Source organism: Petaurus breviceps, unplaced genomic scaffold (assembly GCF_028583685.1).
Source record: "Petaurus breviceps papuanus isolate PSGF00001 unplaced genomic scaffold, PetGlider_PUasm1.0 67, whole genome shotgun sequence".
Classification (NCBI taxonomy): domain Eukaryota; kingdom Metazoa; phylum Chordata; class Mammalia; order Diprotodontia; family Petauridae; genus Petaurus; species Petaurus breviceps.
The window spans coordinates 2,578,873-2,598,820 of NW_027186446.1; the positions used below are offsets into that span (position 1 = coordinate 2,578,873).

General features: G+C 35.7%; 1 long non-coding RNA gene across 2 annotated transcripts in view; it reads right to left on the reverse strand.

The window, feature by feature from the left end:
• The window catches only part of LOC138173923 (uncharacterized), a 331,839-nt gene that overhangs the window by 21,420 nt on the left and 290,471 nt on the right, over positions 1 to 19,948 (reverse strand). The window contains exon 6 of one of the 2 annotated variants that reach the window (XR_011171575.1): positions 4,566 to 4,943. The exons of the other annotated variant lie outside the window; for it this stretch is intronic. This is a non-coding gene — a long non-coding RNA (uncharacterized lncRNA). Of the gene's footprint in view, positions 1 to 4,565; positions 4,944 to 19,948 lie in introns of those variants that run through there. 2 annotated transcript variants of the gene reach the window in all.

Sequence of the window (19,948 nt, forward strand, 5' to 3'; positions counted from 1 at the left end):
CAGGGGAGTTAATGAAAAAAATGAAGGAACTGAGTGTAGCAATTGCAGAATTCATACTATATTACAAAGTTGTAATCATCAAAATAATCCGATACTCACCAAAAATAGAGTACACAATACACAAAAGTAACTAACTACAGTTATCTAGTGTTGGAAAAATATTAAAGATCCAAGTTTTGGGGGTAAGAATTTACCATTTGACAAAAATAACTGGGAAACCTGGAAAGCAGTTTAACAGAAACTAGATGTTGATTAGCATCTCATACCATACACCAAATAAGGTCAAAATGGATAAATGTTTTAGAGCCAGGGGTTAGGAAACTGAGGCCTTGAGGACACATGTGATTCTCTAGGTCCTGAAGTGCAACCCTTTGACTGAAACCAAACTTAAAAGAACAAATTCCCTTAATAAAAGGATTTTTTTCTTGAAAACTTGTATTCAGTTAAAAGGCTGCACCCAAGGATCTCCAAAGCCACATGTGGCCTTAAGGCTATAGGTTCCCCACCCTGGTTTAGACACAAAGTGTTATTTCATAAGTACATTATGGGAGTATGGAAAAATATTCATTTTTCATATCTATGAATAAGAGAAGAGTTTTGACCAAACAAATATTGAGAATCACAGAAAGTAAAATGGATAATGTTGTCTAAATGAAATTGAAAACATTTTGAACAAACAAATCCAATATAGATAACATTAGAAAGAAATCAAGAAACTGGGAGGGAAATTACAGTACATATGTCTGATGAAGACTTATTTCTCAAATATATAGGAAAATGAGCAAAATTTATTTAAAAAAATAAGAGCCATTCTCCAATTGATAAATGGTCAAGTGATAAGAATAGGCAGCACGCAGAAGAAGAAATCAAAGCCATCAATAAAAAAGTGCTCTAAATCACTATTGATGAGAGAGATGCAAATTAAAACAAATCTGAAGTGCCACTTCAATCCTGTCAGATTGACTAATATGACAGAAAAGGAAAAGGAAAAATTTCAGAGGGATATGGAAAATCAGTACATTAATGTATTGTTGGTAGAGTTGTGAACTGTTCAATCATTCTAAAGAACAATTTGGACCTATGAAAAAGGGCTATAAAACTGTGCATACATTTTGACTCAGGAGTACACCAATAGTTCTGTAAACCAAAGAGATTAAAGAAAAGGGGAAAAACGACTTCTATATAGAGAAATGTTCATAATAGCTCTTTTTGTGTGTTTGCAAAGTATTGGAAACTGAGAGGATGGCCATCAATTAGGCTATGACTGAAGAAGTTGTGGTATATAAGTCTTATGGAACAGTATTATAATACAGCTGTTTTCACAGCTGTGATACATCCTGAGTCACATAGAGCCCACTGGGAGAGGAACTTGAATAAGGAGGAGTTTGCTTGAATAAGGGGAGGCTTGCTTGCAGGAAGGCTTTCACATATCTTGGCACTTAGCCAAAGGCACTGAGCGATATGGGTAATGATTCCTTCTGGCACTGAGCTTATTAGTTGAAAACTATGTATAATGGGAGGATGGTATTTTACTTTGGGGATTTGCTTATGAGAAAGAACTTTTGATTCCCTGGATGGAACTCTAAGTAGACATTTTTTAAGAGCCCCTGACTACTCAGAGGTTTGTGCTCTTTTCCTCTGGTGGTGTCTGTAGGTGGTTGTATTACTTTGTTCAGATAGTAGGAACCCTATCTATTGAATCTCTGTGATACTTTTTCTGCTTGTATTTTCTACATATCTGTAATTAAAACAAGGTTGTTGACCCCTTTAAAAGTTACCTTTCCTTTAGCAAAGCAGATGAAAGAACCTGTGATATCAAGCTATCCTGGGTATACTAGCTAGGGTCCTTGCCAGGTCAGAGGGGATGGAGAGAAATTGGAACTCAAAATGTTTTTTTTTTCAAATTAACATTAAAAATGTTCATGTAATAATGTTAATAAAAATAAATTTTAAATGTTATACATAAAACACTTTGAAAAAGTTCAGAAATCTACACAATGCAATGACCAACCAAAATTTCAGAGGACGAAAGATAAAACAGTGGTGATGGACTCCAAGTACAGAATGAGGCATATAATTTTTGAAAGTGGACAAGGTGAGATTTTGTTCTTTGTGACTACCCATATTTGTTAAACTGCTTTCCTTTCTCTTCTCTTTTTTTCTTTCTTGTATTTATATGAGTGAATGGAAAGTAGAGAAATAATTTTTCATTAAAAATAAAATTAAAAAAAAACTAAAAAGAATAAGAAAGCTTGCTTTAATATACCCAACAGGTGGTATGGCAGTCTTAGCAAAAAGACAAAGCAGAACCAAAATCCTTTCCACAGAATCCTTAACAAATAGTCCTCCATCCTCCAAATGAAGACTACAAGTGACTGGGAATTCATCATTTCCTGAGGAACCTTATCCCAACTGTGTCTAACTCTAAATTGTAGGGATATTTTCCCTTTAATGTATTGAAATGTGATTTTCTGTAACTTGTACCTATTCTTTGCCTTCCTCCCAACCCCATCCCAGATCAAGTAAACCTGTCAGTATAGATCTTGTTCCTTATAAAATCCATCAAATATTCAATTCTTGCTAAATGTTTCTGAGCTTCAACTTCTTCATCTATTAACTTGGTATCAATGTAACATACATTTTATATCATAAAGCTATCATGAGGAATTTGTTTCAGAATTTGTAAAACATTTAAGAAGTATAAATTGTGATGATGATGATGACTATTTACTTATAAAAATCCTGTCTATTATTCTGTCACTATATTTAGTTTAGCAGTTAAATTTCTTCAGCTTTGAAAGGGGAATATGTGTATTAAAACTAGTGAGTGGGGATGCTACATTTGCAAGCATATTTATGAGAATTTCTCCTATGGAAATGAACAGTATTTCCATGGAATAAAAAAATCTGCTTGTCTTTTCCCAAAGCTTCACATTTACCCTACTAAATTAAGTGTTGTTGTTTTATGTTCGACATGTGAAGATTCTCTTTACAAAATATGAAAGCTGACATCTCTTTCCCCAAACGAATATGCAGTTCTCTTCCTTATTCATGGTTTCCAAAGTTTCCTGGTGATGCATCCTACAGTTACATCCTGCAGTGACAAGTCACATGTTTTGTCAGTCACAGTACATTACATTAGATAACATGAATGATGTGGTCTAAAGTGAAAGGACAGTGTAAGACTGGAATCAGGACACTACAAAAAAAGGATTTCCAGAACAACAGAAAAAAAATGCCTTTTAAGAGAAGTTTAAGAAGAAGAATCAAAAGACAAATCCCCTCACTGCTTCTGCCAGGAAATCAGTGACTTCCTAGGAAGAAGTATGTCTGATATAGAAAAAAAAATAGCGGGTAAAAAATAAGGAGAACGGGGCTCAACTTTATTTACTCTGTGTGCATAAGGCATTTCCCAACCAAAACTTCTATTTATTTGTAAAGTAGTGGGGTTGGAATGGATGCTCATTAAGGTTGCTTCTACTTCAAATATTTCATGGTTCTTTATCAAAAAATACAAAGTAATCATATCACTGGAAGAAAGATAGGGTGGGTGAAAACAATAAGAAGGAAGTAGGGGATAAGGGAAGAAAGGTTTAGTTCTCTTATGACTCACATTTGCAATCTCCCATATTGAAAGCACAGGGGGACAATTAGTAAAAAAATAAAAGTAAAATTTCATTAGCTAATTAATTTTGCCATAAATGATAAAGATCCAGGTAACATGACTTTTATAGAACCAAATATTGTAGATGGCTTCAACTGGATTCATTGAAAAATCTGTATGCATGTCAGTAAAGGTAAGGGAATTTTAATATTTTGCCTTGATAGGCCTAGGGAATTTGAAGATCTTCCCTGCCCCCTTAAGGACCTCACTTGGAGTCCAACAAGGGAAACATGCTTAGAGGAGGTTTTGCTTTGGAGCTCACTTATGGGGAGAGTTGTGTGATTTGGCCAAATGAAACTCTAGGTAGCTATTGAGCCCTCTGGCTCTAAAAAGTCAGATGCTGATGCTTCTCTCTCTGGTAACTATGTATTGTAGGTAATGGTGAGACAGCTAGAAGCCCAGTTTGCTGGTCTGTTGAATTGTGTTATTTTGCCTGTCTGCAATTTTTGTCTGCTTGTAATTTCAGTTTATATTTTCTCTGAAGTTCAGGGTGCTAACTTTTCTCCTTGAACTAAGTAAATTATGTGTGTATGTGTGTGTGTGTGTGTGTGTGTGTGTTTGATTAAAGTAAGACTATTAACCCATTTTTGAATTGCTTTCCTTTAGAAATGCAGATCAAAGAACCTGTGCTAGTAGTCATCTTGGGTATGCTAGGGTCCTTGCTGTTACAATATGGTACTCTTTTAAGGAATTTGCCAATATTATTCTTTGACTCCTATGTATTAGTTAATTTTTATATATTGCTAGTTTTCCCCCTCTAAAATAGGATTTATTCGTTTCATCATGGAGGTATAAATCATGCCTCTTTTTTAATCTTTCTACAGATGTTGGTTAAAGATGAAAAGGAGATGCACTATGGTTTCCCCCAATTATCTTAATTTGAGATGAATAAATCAATGGATTAGTCAAAAATAATTTATTTATAAAGTTGATACCATGTTCCTATCACTATATTCAATTACTAAGGCACAAAGAAAAGAAAAGAAAGACCACAGCATGTTAGAGGGAGAAGATACTTTAGAGATCATATTGTCCAATCCCTTTAATTCTGCAGATGAACAAACTAAGAATCAGAAATGGGAAGTTCCTTGTTGAAATTTACACAGTGGCAGAGTAAAGGTTGGGGAGAAAAATCTACTGATTCTTGGGAGGGCCTAGAGTCAAAAAAAGGTTTTGTGGTAAAAAGAAATAGCTCCTTTTTTTCATTCATGCGTTCTTGGTGGCACAGCAGTGTCCAGAAGACCAAACAATTTTGTGTGAGCGTTGGTCATGCAGTCATCTGTGGAAGAAAGATGTACAAATACAATCATGAATAGCACCAAATAGAGTAGGAGAGTTATCTACTTAAAGTAGATGCTTGGGTGACAAGCTGCTTTGTGACAAATATATCTTTAATGAAAGAAAAAAATAATCTTACAGGGTTTATTGATGGCTAACAATTGCTTTTAAATACAGTCTAGTAACTGGGCATGTTAACCTTCCTTTTCCCCACTTTTTCAGTTGGTTTGAGTTTGAGATACATAATTATTATTTTAAAAAAAATGTCACTGCAATACAACATTAATTCTCTGACCCTCCCCCTCACAACTCCACCTCTGAATGAAATATAGCAACAGATAAAGGAGGAGAGGGAAATAAAAATAAAGAAATCCCAACTGATAAGGAAGGAGAAAGGTTAACTTTATCATGACTCTTCCATTCTAAGTCTACAATCCAAATAATGAAATAAAACTGAATAAGGATACTAGAAAATGAGGACCAGATGTAGTGTGTAGCTTTAAAATCAGTTATGTAGCAAAAATGATTAAAAACAAATGCAATTTGGCACAATTTCAAGCAACAAACTTTCCTGAGAATACAAGTCTGATAATGCCATAATCTCAAGAAACTTTAATGGCTCCCTATTGCTTCAGGGTAAAACAAAAACTCACCATGAGTTTATGTCCCTTAACAATTTGACTAGAGCCTCTATTTGTAGGTTTAATACCGTGTTTCCCCGATAATAAGACACTGTCTTATTTTTTTTTTTTGGACAGAAAAACACCAGAGGGCTTATTTTCAGGGGAGGGCTTATTTTAATGAACATTGACAGCAATTTTAATAAACAGGTAAATGTGAACAAAACAATGTACCAGCAAGCAAATCACTGGGGAAGAACAGGATGACGCGCTCACTGCTGCAGCTCTGATTGGATGCAGTTGGGAGCGCGGCGTGAGTTTCACGGGGGGGAGGGGGGAACGGTGCATACAGAGGGTATCGTAATGTAGCATGTAGTGCAGGGGATCACCTTCACTACAGTAGCAATCTCAATAGGGCTTATTTTGGGGGGAGGGCTTATTTTAGAGGAATCTTACACAGTAAGGGGAGGGCTTATTTTCGGGATAGGTCTTATTATCGGGGAAACACGGTATACTTTACTCCTATTCATGCCCTTTACCCTTTTTTATTTCACTAAACTTTGCTTCTTTGAGAAATCTTCTCAAGGTATAGCAAAGATGTTGGAGTAGAGAAAGCACCCAGTCTAAGTCTCCCAACGTTTCCCTCCAAACAGCTTTAAAGCAACACCACACATTGAATTCTGGAGTGACAGAGCCAACAAAATGTCAGTGTGGGACATTCTTCTAGCCCAAGATAACTTAGGTCCGAAGAAAGATCTGTGACATAGGGATGGATGTTTCCACATGGCCAACATAGATAAAATGCCAGTGGTGGGACTATATGGTGGTGACAGAAGTAGCAGCAGTTTTAGGAGCTTTCAAACCAAGGACTGGAAGGGGAACTCTTAACTGGTCAGAGAGAGTTTATAGGGGACCCCTGTGCTCACAATGGAAAGAAGACCATACGCTATTTAGTAAATTCATTGCCAACACTCATTAAAAATAATTAAACGGCATTTTATGTTATTCCACAATTACATATTTAAAAAAAAATTAGCATTCATTTTTTTCAAGATTTTGGCTTCTGAATTTTTCTCCTCTGCTCTGTCCCCTCCTCTCTTCTGAAAATGGCATGCAGTTTGATACAATTTACACATGTGCTAACATATTTTCATATTTTTCATAATGGAAGAAGAAATAGATGAGAAAAAGTAAGATCACGAAAAAGAATTAGGAAAAAAAATATGCTTTAATCTGCATTCTGAGTCCATCAGTTCTTTATCTGGATATGGATAGCCTTTTCCTTCATGAGCCTTTATACTTGTCTTGTATCATTGTGTTGCTGAGAAGAGATGAGTCATTCATATTTGCTCATCACACAGTGTTGCTAATGCTGTGTACAATAATTTCCTGGTTCTGCTCATTTAACTTTGCATAAGTTTGTACAAGATTTTTTCAGATTTTTCTGAAATTTGCCTGTTTATCATTTCTTATTGAACAGTATTATTTCATTATATGTATATTCCACAGATTTTTCAGTCATTCCCCAACTGATGGACATCTCTTCAATTTCTAATATTTTGCCACCATGAAAAGAAATTTTATAAACATTTTTGCATATGTAGGCTCTTTTCCCTTTTTTATGATCTTTTGAGGACATAGACTTTGTAGTGGTATTGCTGAATCAAAGGGTATGCACAGTTTGCTTGCCCTTTGGCATAGCTACAAATTCCTCTCCACAGTGGTTGGATTACTTCACAACTTTACCAACAGTACATTAGTGTCCCAATTCCCCCACATTCTCTCCAACATTTATCATTGCTCATTTTTGTTATATTAGTAAATCAGTGAAGTGGTATTTCAGAATTGTTTTAATTTGCATTTCTCTAATTAAAAGTGCTTTAGAGCACTTCTTAATATGCCCAGAGATAGCTTTGATTTCTTCATCTGAAAACTGCCTGTTCATATCCTTTGACAATTTGTCAATTGGGGAATGGCTTGTCTTCTTATAAATTTGACTCAGTTCTCTATATATTTCAGAAATGAAGCCTTTATCACAAATGTTAGCTGTAAAGACTATTTCCAAACTTTCTGTTTTCCATCTAATTCTTGCTAGCATTGTTTTTTTTTTTTTGTACAAAGATTTTTCAATTTAATATGACAAAAATTTTTTATTTCACATTTTGTAATGCTCTCTCTTTTTTGGTCATGAATTCCTTCCTTCCCCATAGAGCTGACAGGGAGACAGTTCCTTCCCCTTCTAATTTGATAGCTTCATTGTCTATGCTATCTTTTAGTAAGTCAGAGTCTCCTTCTTTATCTCTTTTAATTAGGTCTGTTTTTGCTTTTATTTTTTCTGATTAGGATTAGTACCCATACTTTTTTCTTTTTACTTCAGCTGAAGCATAATAAATTCTGCTGAGGTCTTTACCTTTACTATGTGTATATTTCACTGCTTCAAGCATGTTTCTTGTAATCCATATATTGTAGGATTCTGGGGTTTTTTTGTTTGTTTTTGTTTTATCTATTCTGCTCTCTGCTTCCATTTTATGGGAGTTTTCATACCATTTACATTCACAGTTATGATTACTGTGAATACTCCATCCTATTTTCCTCATGTGTGTATTCTATCTTCTTCCACTCTTTCCCACCTCACTAATATTTTGTTTCTGTCTACCACTCCCTCTGATCTGTCCTCCCTTATGTCCTGTTTTCTCGTGATAATCACTTCCTAATATTTTAATTGTTTCTTTCTGGATACTTGTAGTCTTTTTTCCTTGATCTAATAATTGATGTTTTTTTCTTTTTTTTGTGGGTCACTTTCTGAAGAAGATCAGTAGATTATTTCAATTCCTATTTTGTCCTCTGGTTCCAGGCTATCAGGGCATTTTTCCTTGATAATTTCTTGAAAAACGTTTTCCAGGTCTAACTTGTGAGTATGGCTTTCATGCAGTACTGGGACCCTGATATTGTCTTTCCTGGTTCTATTTTCCAAGTTAGTTCTTTTTCCCATGAAGTATTTTATATTATCTTCTATTTTTTTCATTCTTTTGAGTTTGTTTGATAGACTCATGATTTCTCATAGAGTCATTAGCTTCCACTTCCTCAATTTTAAATGTTGATATGTTTTCCTTGATTAGCTTTCTACTTTCTTTTCCATTCAACCAATTATGCTCTTAAAGGAGTTTTTCTTTTCTTCACTAGATTTTTTTATCTCCTTTTACCTTTGGTCAATTCTACTTTTTAAACAGTTTTCCAGACTGGCTAATACAACAAAACAGGAAATTTTAAATCCTGGAGTAGATGTGGGAAAATTTGAACACTGATACATTATTGCTGGAGTTTTGAACTGATCCAACTTTTTAGAAGAGCAATTTGGAACTATGACCAAAGGGATATAAAACTGTGCATATTCTTTGACCCAGCAATACCACTTCTAAGGCTATATCCCGAAGAGATCATACAAATGGGAAACGGACCCATAAATACAAAAATATTTATAGCAGGGGTGGCTAGGTGGGGCAGCAAATAGAGCACCAGCCCTGGAGTCAGGAGGAATTGAGTTCAAATCCAGACTCAGACACTTAACATTTACAAGTCACTTAACCCCTATTGCCCTGCTCTTACCCCTCCAAAAAGCAATAAGCAATATGTGTGTATTTATTTATTTGTTTGTTTATTTATAGCAAATCTTTTTGTGGTAGCAAAGAATTGAAAATTTAGGGGATGCTCATCAACTGGGGAATGGCTGAACAGGTTATGGTATATAAATGTAATGAAATATTATTGTTTTATAAGAAATGATGAGCAGACATACTTCAGAAAAGCCTGGAAAGACTTATATGAACTGATGCTGAGTGAGGGGAGCAGAACCAAGAGAACATTGTACACAGTTATAATCACATTGTGCAATGATTAACGTTGATAGATTTGCCTCTGCTCAGCAATGCAAGGTCCTAAAGACAACATCACAAGGTTCATGATGGAAAATTCTACCCACATCCAGAAAAAGAAATATGGAGTCTGAATGCAGATTGCAGCATACTATTTACTCTCTTTTTTATTTCATTTTGCTTTCTTTTGTCTTTCATATAATTTATTCCATTAGTTATAATTCATCTTTACAGCCTAATATAAAATATGTTTAATATTAATGTATATGTAGAGCCTATATCAGATTGCACACCATTTGGGGGATGGAAGAGTGCAGGGGAGAACATTTGAAACTCAAAAGTTTGTGGAAATAAATATTGTAAACTAAAAAATAAATAAATGTTAAAATAACAATAATAATATTAATAAAAATTAAAATTGCAAAACTGGAAACTATGATTTCATAAGACATCAAGAATCAATGATATAATGTTTTTAAATGAAAAATAATGTGAAATATCCCATCAGAGAAATAACTGACCCCCAAAATATTGCAAGGAAAAATAATTTAAGAATTATTAGACAACTAAATGTCATGATTAAAGAAAAATATATACATAATATGTTAAGAAAATATCAAAGAAATCTGCCTTGATATACTAGAAGAATAGAATGAAATAAGAATTGAAAGAATCCACTGATGATCACCTGAAAGAGATCCCAAAATGAAAACTCTGAAGAATATTACAGCCAAATTATTATAACATTAAAAATAATAATAATTATTATTATAGCCAAATAAAGCATTCAAATACCAAGGCATCACAGTAAGAATCACGTAAGAACTTATAGCTACCATACTAAAAAAGCAGAGGGCATGGAATACAATATTCTGGAAGGCAAAAGAGCTAGGATTACAACCAAGAAATTTTACCTTAAAAATGAATTAATCCTTTATAGGAAAAATGAATATTTAATGAAATAGATGGTGTTCAAGCATTTGTGATGAGAAGGCAAGAGCTGAGTTAAAAAAAAAAATAAATATATATATATACTTTTAAATACAAGACTCAAGAGAAACATAAAAAAATAAATATGAAATAGAAATCATGAGCAACTCAATAAGGTTAAACTGTCTTTCTATATAGGAAGAAAATATATGTAATGTCTAAGAACTTTATTATTGTTAGTGTAGTTAGAAGGAGTATACATAGGAAAAGGGCATGGGAATTATTCAATTATTTAAGGATAATGTAAAGAAAATGAACAGGTGAGAAAGATGGATGCTCCAAGAAAAAGGAAGAGGAAGAGACAGAATAGGAAAATTTTACATAAAAGAAGTATAAAAAAATAAAAGTTCAGAGTAAAGCAGAAAACTGTGTGACAGTGGGCAATGTTTGAATCTCATTCACATCTAAATTGGATCAGAGGGAAATGTGTATGTGTTTGTATGTGTGTGTGTGTATGTATACATATACACACATACAAACTTACACTCAATTAGCAATATGAATCTATCTTGCCAAACAGGGAAGCAAGAAGTAAAAAAAAACATTAAGAGAAAGAGGGGAGTAATGAAAGGGAGGGCAGATAAATGAAGGCAGTGGTCAAAAGCAAAACAGACCTTAGAAGAGGGACATTACAAAAGGAGAAAGAGAAGGATAAAAAGAAGAAAATAGGATAGAGGGAAATACACAGCTAGTGATCATAGCTGTAAATGTGAAAGGGATAAACTCACCCATAAAATGGAAAAAGAAAAATGTATTAGAAACCAGAATTTAAAAATTTACTGTTCACAAGAAATACACTTGACTCTGGGAAGCAACGGCGTGGCGGCAGAGGCAGGCCAGGAGGAAACCTGATCAATGAGAGGGGCAAGTCATCCCACCAACCACAAGGGCCACTACCAGGCCTATCACCAAAGGGCTGGACCAAGAAAGAGCAAAGTAAGAATCAAATCCAGGGCCCTTGTCTCCGACAGCAGATATTCCTGGGACTACCACCCCATATCTCAGAAATTAAAAAAAAAAAAGCCCCTATCAGGCCCTCCAAGGACCATGATGGCAGAGTGAATCCTGGCTGCTGCAACCTCCCACCCCCTAATCCTGAAAACATAGCAATTATTGCCCCAGATCAAAACCCTAAACAATAAAGGCTTGAGAAACCTAGAGGAAGGGCGTGGCTAGGGCCCTGCCTCAAAATGGGTAGAAAGCAGAATACAATGACTCTGGAGTCCTACTATCCTCAGAGAGAGAAACCAAACTCAGAGGCTGACAATGTTGAATCCATTCCCACAGCTGAATCATCAACAGAGAACAGGTCCCAAGCACAGAAGGCTCTCCTAAATGAGCTCAAAAGGAACTTTGATTATCAAATGAGAGAGATAGAAGAAAAAATGAATAATTCTTTTAAAATTAAAATTTAAAAATTAGAAAAAAAAATTATAATGAAGAAAACAGCTCCTTAAAAAGAAAAGTGTGTGATATGGAAAAGGAGCACCAAAAACTAACTAAGGAAAATAATTCGCTAAAAACTAGAAACAACCAAATTGAAGCAAATAACTCTATAAGGAACCAAAAATTAGTCAAACAAAACAAAAATAATGAAAAATTAGAAAAAGAGGTAAAATATCTTAATGGAAAAATAACTGACCTGGAAAACAGATCCAGGAGAGATAATCTGAGAATCATAGGTCTACCAGAAAATCATGATGAAAAATGAGCCTGGACAACATTCTCCAAGAGTCCATTAAGGAAAACTGCCATGAGGTACTAGTACCTGAGTGTAAAATAGAATTGAGAGAATACGCTGGACATGTCCTGAAAGAGACGCCAAACTGAAAAGTCCTAGAAATGTTGTGGCCAAACTCAAGAACCACTAGGTAAAAAAGAAAATACTTCAAGTGGCCAGAAAGAAACAATTCAAATATCGAGGATCCACAGTGAGGATTGCACAGGATTTGGGAGTCTCTACAGTGAAAGATCAGAGGCAGTGGAATACAATTTTTTGCAAGGTAAAAGAGCTCGGGTTAAAACCAAGGTTCACCTACCCAGAGAGACTGAGCATATTATTCCAGGCAAAGAGATGGTCATTCAATGATATAACAGATTTACACACCTTCCTGATGAAAAAGCCAGAGCTCACTGGAAAATTGAACCTCCAATTACAAGATTCAAGAGTGACATAGAAAGGTAAAAAAGGAAAACACATACACACACACACACACACACACCCTGTTATTTAATAACAGCAAACTGTTTATAGAGAAGTAGAGGGTAAGAGTATAAATTAGAAAAAAATGATAATTAAAAAGATCTTATTAAGGACTAGAAGGGGACTGCAATGGAAGAAGAGAAATGAATGAAGTGGAAAAGGGTAAATTATGCCACACAAAGAGGCATAAAAACAATATCACAGAGGAAAAGAAGGGAGGGAGATGAGTATTATATAAGCTTTTCCCTCATTGGTTCTGGTGCAGTTAAGCATAGGACTCCAGGGAGAAGAGACACAAAACATATCATAACAGATGGAAAGAGGGGAGGTAGAGGAGCTTTGCATGGGATTTGTTCCTGTCACTCTTGGTGTGAAGAAGAAATAACATAATTCATTAAGCATAAACATATCCTACAGGCAATAGGAGAGGAAAAGGGCTATAAAAAGGGAGGGGTGGTGGTTAGAAGGGAGGGAAGAGGTAAGGGGAAAGGGTAGGAAAAGGGAGGGGGGCTGATAAGGGAATACTGAGGGAAGCAGTGGTGAAAAGGAAAACTATTAAGGAGAGGAAGGGAGAAGGAGAGAAAAAATATAAGCTTTAATGGGGGGGGGGATAGGATGGAGGGAAAGAAACAGATGGTAATCATTACTGTGAATGTGAATGGAATGAACTCTCCCATAAAACAAAGACAGATAGAAGAATGGATTGAAAATGATAATCATACAATATACTGTTTATAAGAAATACATCTGAAACAGAGGGATACACACAGAGTAAAGGTAAAAGGCTGGAGTAAAATATATCATCCCTCAGCTAAAGTAAAAAGAGCAGGGGTAGCAATCCTTATCTCAGATAAAGCAAAAGTTGATCTAATTAAAAGAGATGAGGAAGGAAACTATATTCTGCTAAAAGGCACCATCGAGAATGAAGCAATATCATTACTTAACATATATGCACCAAGTGGTACAGAACCCAAATTCCTAGAGGAACAGGTAATGGAATTAGAGGAAGAAATATATAGCAAAACTATACTAGTTGGGGACCTTAATCTCCCCTTCCCTGAATTAGATAAATCCAACCTCAAAATAAACAAGAAAGAAGTTAAGGAGGTGAATAGAATTTTAGATAGGGTAGGTATGATAGATCTCTGGAGAAAACTGAATGGTTATAAAAAAAGGAATATACCTTCCTTTCAACGGTACATGGCACATACACAAACATTGACTATGTACTAGGACATGAAAAGCTCACAATTGAGTGCAGAAAGGCAGAAATAATTAGATGCATCATTCTCAAATCATGAGTCAATAAAAATAATATGCAATAAAGGGCCATGGAAAGACAGACTAAAAACTAATTGGAAATTAATGTAATCCTAAAGAATGAGTGGGTCAAACAATAAATCATGGAAACAATCAGTAACTTCATTCAGGAGAATGACAACAATGAGACAACATACCAAAATGTGTGGGATGCATTAAAGGCAGTTCTTAGGGGAAGTTTTATATCTCTGAGTGTATACATGAATAAATTAGAGCAAAGGGAGGTCAATTAATTATGCATGAATTTGAAAAAGCAAGGAAAAAAATTGAAAATCCCCAATAAAATACTAAACTAGAAATATTGAAAACCAAAGGAGAGATCAATAAAATTGAAATTAATAAAACTATTGAATTAATAAATAAAACAAAGAGCTGGTTTTATGAAAAAAAAACAAAAAAATTGATAGACCCTAAGTCAATATGATAAAAAAAAGAAAGAAGAAAACCAAATTATGAGTATCAAAAATGAAAAGGGTGAACCTACCACCAATGAAGAACAAAGTAAATAATAATTAGGAATTATTTTGCCCAGTTGGATGCACATAAACTTGACAATATTAATGAAATGGGTGAATATTCACAAAAAAAATATAGGTTGCCCAAATTAACAGAAGAGGAAGTAAATTACTTAAATAACCCATCTCAGAAAAAGGAATCAAACAAGTCATCAGTGAACTCCCTAGGAAAAAATCTCCAGGGCCAGATGAATTTACTAGTGAATTCTATAAAATATTTAAAGAACAATTGATTCCAATGCTCTACAAACTATTTGGGAAAATTAGTGAATAAGGAGTCCTACCAAATTCATTTAATGACACAATTAGGGTACTGATGGCGGCAGAGCCAAGATGGCAGAGTAGAAGCATGACCTTCCCATGGCTCTGGCTTCCACCTTCCCCAATCCATGTAAAAGGGGGACTCTAAACAAACTTTGGAGCTGCAGAACCCACAAAATGACACAGAGAAGCTAACGTCCTGCTGAGGAAAGCCCAGCAGGCCAGCAGGAATTACCCAGCGCAATGCTCTGGGAGCCAAACCCAGCCCCACACAGAGGCTTTAGCCCCAGGGCGGGCCTGACCAGCTGCCTGCCAGAGGGACTCCAGATCAGCAGCAGCTGTGGCCATTTCCAGATTTATCAACACATAGATGCGAAGGACAAGGTGAGAAGCCAGTGCAGTCTGGACTTTGGGACGCAGTAAATGGGAGTGCGTGGCTTTTACCCCCGTGGCGAGAAACCACTGAGATGCCGGCACAGCCAGCCAGTGCCACGTGGCAGTTTCAGCTCCTGGCCTGCAGAGAGTAGGGGGGACCAAGCACCAGTCTGAGGGGGAATCATTCTTGCTTTAACCCCCTTGGATCTGGACTGCAGTCTAGGGTGGAGGTCCTGGGGTGTGTGTCCAGCTTGCCAGAGAGTGTAGAGACCTCAGAGAGGGCACCCATCTAATAACTCCGGCAGCTGAGAAAACCCCAGTGTTTGGGATGTAAACTCCCCTTTCTGGTGGTAGAGTCCTACTGTGGCAAAAAGCACAAAAGTCAAATAATTGAGTGGCAAAATGAGCAGGCAAAGGAAACAAAGCAGACAGAAGATTCCAACATTACACTCCTATTTGGGGGAAAAGAAGGAGCAAGGCATGGAGCAGGAGGAAAACTGTGAACTCAGAACTCCTGCACCAAAAGCTTCAAAGGAAAATATGAGCTGGTTACAAGCCATAGAGGACCTTAAGAAGCAGATAAGAGAAGTGGAGGAAAAATTGGGAAGAGAAATGAGAACAATGCAAGAAAATTATGAAATGAGAGTCAACAGCCTGACTGAAGAAAATAATACCTTAAAAAACAGACTGACTCAAATGGCAAAGGAGGCTCAAAAAGGCAATGAGGAGAAGAATGCCTTAAAAAGCCGAATTTGCCAGAAGGAAAAAGAATCTCAAAAGATCACTGAGGAGAATCATTGCTTCAGAATTAGATTGGAGCAAATGGAAGATAAAGATTTTATGAGAAATCAAGATGCTGTTAAACAGATCCAAACAAATGAAAGAATAGAAGGCAATGTGAAATATCTCATGGGAAAAACCACTGACCTGGAAAATAGATCCAGGTGAGATAACTTAAAAATTATTGGACTACCTGAAAGTCATGACCAAAGTAAGAACCTAGAAAGCATCCTCCAGGAAATTCTCAAAGAAAACTTCCCTGATGTTTTAGTACCAGAGGGCAAAATAGAGGTTGAAAGAATCCACCGATCACCTCCTGAAAAAGATCCCAAAAAGAAAACTCCTAGGAATATTATAGCCAGGTTCTGGAATTCCCAGATTAAGGAGAGAATATTACAAGCAGCCAGGAAGAAACAATTTGAATATTGTGGAAACACAATCAGGATAACACAGGATCTGGCAGCTTCTACACTGAGGGATTGAAGGGCTTGGAATGTGATATTCCGGAGGTCAAGGGAGCTGGGATTAAAACCAAGAGTCACCTACACAGCAAAACTGAATATCATGTTTCAGGGGAAAATATGGTCATTCAGGGGAATAGAGGACTGTCAAGAATTCTTGATGAAAAAACCAGAGTTGAATAGAAAATTATACATTCAGATACAAGAAGCAAGAGAAGCATGAGAAGGTAAATAGGGAAAAGAAATCATAAGGAACTTATCAAAGTTGAACTATTAATATTCCTACATGGAAAAACAGTAATTGTAACTTATGAAATTTGTCTCAGTAGTTGAAGGGAATAGAAATTCTATTTCATATATATATATATATATATATATATATATATATATGTATATGTCTATATATGAGGGTATATGGGCCTATGAATACATATGTGAATGTGTGTATATATGTTTACAGGTATACAAAATAGAGGGCACAGGACCAATTTAACAGGAAGGGATGATACTTAAAAGGTGAAATTAAGAGGTGAGAGGAATATAATGAGAGGAGTTGGGGAGAGACAGATTGGGGCAAACTATCTCATACAGAAGAGGCAAGAGAAAATGGTTACAATGGAGAGGAAGAAGAGGAAGGCAAAAGGGAATGGGTCAACCTTATTCCCATCGAATCTGGCTTGAGAAGGGAGTGAAATACACACTAAATAGGGGATCTCACCATCCAGGAGAATAGGTGGGGAAGGGGATGAGAGGGGGAATGATGGAAGGGAGAGCAGGCTCGGGGGAGGGAAGTTAGAAGCACCCACTTTTGAAAAGGGACAGGATCAAAGTAGAGAATAGAACAAGTGGGAGGTGGAATAGGAGGGAGGGAAATATAGTCATTCTTTTACAATATATCTACTCTGTTATTGTTTTGCATTAGCTGCACATGTACAACCTATACTGAACTGCTTGTCTTCCCAATGGGGGTGGGTGGCAGGGGGCGAAGGGAATGAATCTGGAATTGAAAATTTTAAAATCAAATATTCAAATATATATATATATATATGTGTGTGTGTGTGTGTGTGTGTTTGTATTTACTATTATTATTACCATCTTATATGTAATTAAGAAATAAGATATACAGTCACTGAGGCATAGAGTTCAACTGGAAAAGTGGAAACGGGTATGGGAGAAAATATGGGAGAGAGCAGATTGGAGGTGGGGATATCCTATGGGACTGCTGTTTTGGGGGGATGGGTGGGGGAAAAACGGGGAGAAAATTTGTAACTCAAAATCTGGTGGAAGCGAATGATGTAAACCAGAAGTTAATAAAGCATTAAAAAAAAAAACAAGGTACTGATACCTAAATCAAGAAGAGATAAAACAGAAAGAAAATTATATACCAATATCCCTCATGAATATCGATGAAAAATTTTTAAATAAAATATTACCAAAAAGACTACAGCAATTTATCACAACAATAATACACTTTGATCAAGTAGGATTTAATCTTGGAATGCAAGGATGGGTTAATGTTAGGAAAAGCATCAGTATAATTGACCATATCAACAATAAAACTAGCAGAAACCATATGATTCTCCCAATAGATGAAGAAAAGGCTTTTGACAAAATACAACATCCATTCCTATTAAAAACATTAGAAAGCATAGGAATAAATAAAGCCTTCCTTAAAATAATAGGTAGCATCTAATTAAAGCCATCAGCAAACATTATATGTAATGGGCAATAGCTAGAAGCATTCCAATATGATCGGGGTGAAATAAGGAGGTCCACTATCACCCCTCTTCTTCAATCGGGTACTAGAAATGTTAGCAGTAGCAATTAGAGAAGAAAAAGAAATCAAATTAGGCAAAGAAGAGACCAAGCTATCACTCTTTGCAGATGATATGATGACATACTTAGAGAATCAAGTAAAAAACTACTTGAGGCTATAAGTAAATTTGGCAAAGTTCAGGATATAAAATAAAGCCACATAAATCCTCAGCATTCTTGTATATTTCAAATGAAATTCAACAGCAAGAGATAGAAAGAGAAATCCCATTTAAAGTTACTGTAGACATTATAAAATATTTGGACATCTACCTGCCAAAACAAAGCCAAGACCTATATGAACTCAACTACAAAATACTTTTCACACAAATAAAGTCATATCTAACTAATTGGAAAAACATCAATTGCTTGTGTTTGGGTCAAGCTAATATATCAAAAATGACAATTTTACCTAAATTAAATTATATATTTAGTTTCTAACCAATCAGTTTACCAAACAACTACCCTTATAGAGCTAGAAAAAATAGTAACAAAATTCATTTGGAAGAACAAAAGGTCCAGAATATCAAGGGAATTAATGAAAAAGAAATGCTAGCGATGGTGGACTAGCTATACCATATTTTAATATGTACTATTAAGCAGCAGTCCTCAAAAGTACTTGGTACTGGCTAAGGAATAGAGTAGTGGATCAATGGAATAGATTGGGTACACAAGACTCAGCAGTCTTGTGTAAAATCAAATCATCTAAATGGGTGCATGATCTAGGTACAAAGGCTGATACTGTAAGCAATCTTTGAAAGCAAGGAATAATTTAACTGTCAGATTTGTGGAGAGTTGAAGACTTTATGACCAAAAAAGAATTAGAGGGCATTATAAAATGCAAAATGAATGAGTATAGTAAATTGAAAAGCTTCTATACAAACAAAGCCAATTTAACCAGGATTAGGAGGTAAGTGGAAAATTGGGAAAGAATTTTTACAACCTATGTCTCTGATAAAGGCCTCATTTCTAAAATATACAGAGAATAGAGTCCAATCTATAAGAATACAAGTCATTTCCCAATTGATAAATGGTCAAAGGATATCAACAGGTAGTTTTCAGAGGAAGAAAGTAAAGATATTTATAAGGATATGAAAAAATGCTCTAAATCACGATTAGAGAAATGAAAATCCATACAACTCTGAAGTAACACATCTCACCAGTCAGATTGGCTAAGATGACAAAACAGGAAAATGAAAATGCTGGAGAGGATGCAGACAAATTGGAAAACTAATGCATTGCTGGTGGAGTTGTGAACGGATTGAACCATTCTGGACATAAATCTGGAATTATGGCCAAAGGGCTGTAAATAATTTCCTACCCTTTGACCCAGCAATACCACTTCTAGGGTCATATCCTAAAGAGATCATAGAAGTGGGAAAAAGACCCATATGTATAACCATATTTATAGCAGCTCTTTTTGTGGTAGCAAAGATTTGGAAATTAAAGGGGTGCCCATCAATTGGGGAATGGCTGAACAAATTGTGGTATATGCATGTAATGAAATACTATTGTGCTATAAGAAATGAGGAGCAGATGAACTTCATATTTACCTGGAGAGGCTTATATGAACTGATGCTGAGTGAGACGAGTAGAACCAGGAGAAATTTGTGTACAATTACAGACACAACGTATGTGTGACGACCAACTTTGATAGACTGGGCTCTTCTTAGCAATCCAGAGTCTTAAGTCAACCCCAAAACACTCATGATGGAGAGAGATGTCTACACCCAGAGAAAGAACTGAGTTTGAATCCAAATTGAAGCAAACTACCTGCTCTTTTTCTTTTCCTGTTTG